The sequence below is a fragment of the Haliotis cracherodii genome, unplaced genomic scaffold, assembly GCF_022045235.1.
Source record: "Haliotis cracherodii isolate W230 unplaced genomic scaffold, xgHalCrac1.p SCAF_9, whole genome shotgun sequence".
NCBI classification, from domain to species: Eukaryota; Metazoa; Mollusca; class Gastropoda; order Lepetellida; family Haliotidae; genus Haliotis; species Haliotis cracherodii.
Window position 1 is genome coordinate 10,878,133 of NW_027266343.1, and position 4,338 is coordinate 10,882,470.

The 4,338-nt window shown below is 39.6% G+C and overlaps 1 pseudogene; it reads left to right on the plus strand.

The window, feature by feature from the left end:
- The first annotated feature begins 386 nt into the window (after positions 1-386).
- LOC139453328 (uncharacterized) lies at positions 387-2,208 on the plus strand (annotated as a pseudogene).
- The last annotated feature ends 2,130 nt before the right edge of the window (positions 2,209-4,338 follow it).

Consider the following 4,338-nt stretch of genomic DNA (forward strand, 5'->3'; position numbering starts at 1 on the left):
GTGTTCCGTTGCTGGACTTTTATGGCATGGACCATTCCGCAAGGGTCCAGTCTAGCCATTGTGGCTACCCGACAGTAGAACAGTAGTGAGTTTAGAAGTGAGTTTATTGCTAGGGGAATCCCCGAGTTGACACGATTGTCGCGGGTTGGTAAATGCTCGCCATTAATGAAGTGATTGTTTGTGGATTGCGAACATATTCGTTTTAAGTTTTGCCAACGTGAGTCATTCAGGGTGACTGCAAATATAACGTTTTTTGTTCGCCAAATTTATGCTTTAGATACATTAAATATATTTGTTTCCCTTTACAGGATTACTCCATTGCACGAGTTGGGAAGTTTATTCGACTATTCCTGGCTTTAAGTCTTGCCGGCGGCATAGCAACCATCATGTTTGCACGAATTGACACTACTGTAGTCGCAGTCGGCCCTGTCCTCGCCACACAGACCCTGCCAACCGCCCATGGCTTCCTGATCGACACCTCAGCATGTCGCATACCCAACTTAGATCCTTTCGACAGCTCTATTTCAAAATTTATTCGACGTCAAGGGAAGATTCTGTGTTCTCGGAAGCCGTCAATAACATACGAAGATGGCAATGTACTACGAATCAACTGGACAACAGTGAAGGATTTCTATGAAGGTGATTTTAACCAATCAGGCGAAACCAGTCAGATTTCAAGTTCTTTTATGACAAGTTTCGGGAGACCTTTAACCAAGATGTTGAGATTTCAGAGGAGTTTGTAAGAATCTATTGTATAAGCAATTCTGAGAGTACGATTAACACCAATTTCCATTCGCTGATTATTCCCAAAGAGGCTGTGGATGAAAGATGTGAGAAAAATATTAAACATCATGTAACGATTAACAAGCCAAAGGAAATAATGAATGTTGTCATGATTGGAGTTGACGCTATGTCCAGGTTAAATTTTATGCGACAGATGCCATTGTCGAGAACATACATTCCTGAGGATTTAGAAGCTATAGACATGTTGGGATACACTAAAGTAGCCGATAATACTTTTGTAAACATTGTACCATTAACAACGGGCAAATTTGTTGCCGAACTTCCTTGGAATAGAACGATGTCCAGAAAACCGTTTGACAGCTATAATTTTATATGGAAGAATTTTTCGAATTGTGGGTATAGAACTCTGTATGCTGAAGATGCTCCTGCAACGGGTACATTTACATATCTTAAAAAAGGGTTCCACATTCCCCCGGCAGACTATTACAACAGGGCGTTTAGTTTTGCCATCGAGAAAGATCGATCGGTGTGGAACAATGATAATAAATGTGTTGGCGACAGGTTGGAGGCGGACATAGTTTTGAAATATGCCGAAGATTTCTCGATACTTTACCGAGAAAAGCCTCACTTTGGATTTTCATTTCTAACGAGGCTCACTCACGACAATGTTAACGATGCAGGCGCAGACGATGATCCTCACTTCCGGTTTCTTCAGCGAATACACAAGTCCGGTCTTCTAGAAAAGACAATTTTGATTTATTTTAGTGACCGTGGGATACTTTCGGAACACATTTGTTGGAAGACTTGAAGAGCGTTTGCCTATCATGTTTTTTTGTACTTCCTCAATGGTTCAAGAAAGAGTATCCAAACTTAATTGAAAATGTGAAGAATTCTCACAGACTGACGACTCCGTTTGACGTGTATGAAACTCTGAAGGACATATTGTATTTCGATGGGAACGTTAAACAATCTAGTGTGACGGATCGTGGTATTAGCCTGTTCAGTGAAGTACCACGTGACAGGTCATGTGTCACTGCTCCCATCTTGCCTCATTGGTGCACGTGTTTAGAAAGGGAACATGTCCCTATAACGTCAGTTAACGTTACAAAAGCAGCTAAAAGTATCCTAAATCATATCAATGAAGAGCTATTTGATTATGGTCATCTTTGCGAAGCTTTGAAAGTCCAAGAAATCAAAGAAGCAGTTTTGATGATCTCAAACAAGGGGGTCCTTCAACATTTAAAAAATACCAGAATTAAGGCAGTTCTGACATTTCAGTTGACGTTCGTGACATCCCCAGGGGGAGGGTTGTTTGAGGGGACCGTCACTCTGGACGAAACAACTGGAAGATATTCCACAGCAGGTGACATCAGCCGAATCAACAGATATGGAGACCAGTCAAAATGTATGGATAATTTTTATTTACAAAAATACTGTTACTGTAAGACTGCATCAAGACAATGATTGATATATTCATTATTTAGTATGCAGTCAGTTCTAAAGTGTTTCCCAATCAATAATATAGCATGGCTAAAGAGAATGAGTGTTGTTTTGCACCAGAGCCACACGTGTTTAAGCTCCATCAAGGCATCATTTATGTATTAAATCCTAGATCCGACAATCCATTGGTATGTAGTGTTGTTGTAGAGAGAGGTGCCGTTTGCGATTTGATGGACTTGTTTTTGATAATGGTGAGGTCCTATCATTTGATCTTGAAAACAACTGTGTAGTTGACCTCACCAGAGTGCGCTCGTATGTACCTGCTGAGAGATATTGAGGTGCATGAAAAATGCATGAGAATATCTCACAGTCAGTGGTTCATCCCAATTACCCAGGTCACAGACAGGAAGAAGGACAGGTTAGAGGTGGTGTCGTTACTCTCATAACATGGAATGGACACGGCTTAGGTAACAAAATACTTTAATTTAATGAATTTTGTGATTCGTTTGATATTTTTGATTAACTGAAATATTGAGTAATTATTCCAAAAATAACATTGAGAAGTGTTTTCCTGATTACCCAGTGTAGGACAACAATTGAGGTGGAGACGCACTGTTGATCAGACATGTGTTAGAACATGAACAGGGAGTGAAATATGTATATGTATCCTTCAGTGATAGCATCTGTGATATCTTGGGCGCTTTTGGGTTTGAAAAAGACATTTTGCTTGCATTTGTTTATGTGCACCCTTTATTATCTTCAGTGAAGTCTGACACGCGTGATATTCAGGGTATTGACCATGTCGAGTCGTGTCCTCTTAAACTACTGACGCTGTTCTGTGTTGTTGACATGATACTATCAGGAGATTTCAATGTCAGAACAGGATCATTAACGGATTATATACTTTACGATGATGATGATGATGATGATGATGATGATTCTGAATGATGTGCAAAATAAAAAAGATTCCTTTCATATACCCAGGCTTTTAAGAGATAAAGACGTTACCGATTTTAGAAAAGAACATATTAACATATGCTGCACATATGGAATACATGTGTTAAATGATCGTTTCCCAGATGACCCAAGTGGTAACTTTACCTGTTTAACCCCAAACTGTGCAAATCGTTTGGATTATATAATATGCTCGATAAAGTTATTTGATTTTATTGATACTTTTAATGCTCCCTCATGGTCTGAATCGGATCACTTTTCACTTTCTTGTTCAGAGTTAACTTTAACTATGTGCAAAAGACTTTAACTAAAGAAGCTGAGTGTTCCCCCAAGTGTTCGGTACAGATGGAGTCCACAACATTCCGAGACGTTTATTCAATGCCTCAGGAATAATCAATCTAACTCTTCCATGGACCAGTTTATGACTCTGCAGAGGCTGATGTAGCTTTCACAATGTTTACAGTCTAGTGCTGGAAAGGCCAGCATGCTTGTGGGTACATTATCTGGAAACAAAAAATCGACAGAGGCTTGGTATGATGCAGAATGTATAACACTGAAAAGACTTAAAATACTCCTCATTCGACCAATTTAGAGAAACAGGAGAAACCAGCTACTTGAGTCAGTTTCACTTTGCTCGCAATAAATACAGAGAACTTTGTCGCAAGAAATGTGAATATTGCCATGAGCCATTGCTATAAATCTGCTCGATACAGTTAATGAGGGAAACTCAAAACAATTGTGGTCAGGTGTAAAATCCTGACTAGACAAGTCTCATTCCCCAGCTACGTGTATAAGCAGTTCTCAGTGGATTGACTATTTAAAAGAAATTTTGAATATTCAGGATAATATATTAGATGATGACTTTGTCTCCTTTACTCGACATTAGCTTTCCCAAGATATACCTGTTCGTATTGAAGATGATGCTAATAATACTCTAAATAGAGAGATAACAAGAAAAGAAATATTTAAAGTTGGTTGGTTGGTTGGTTTGTTGTTTAACGGCGCACTCAGCAATATTCCAGCTATATGACGGCGGTCTGTAAATAATCGAGTCTGGACCAGACAATCCAGTGATTAATATCATGAGCATCGATCCACGCAATTGGGATCGATGACATTCATCAACCAAGTCAGCGAGTCTGACCCCCCGATCCCGTTAGTCGCCTTTTACGACAAGCATGGGTTGCTGAAGACCTATTT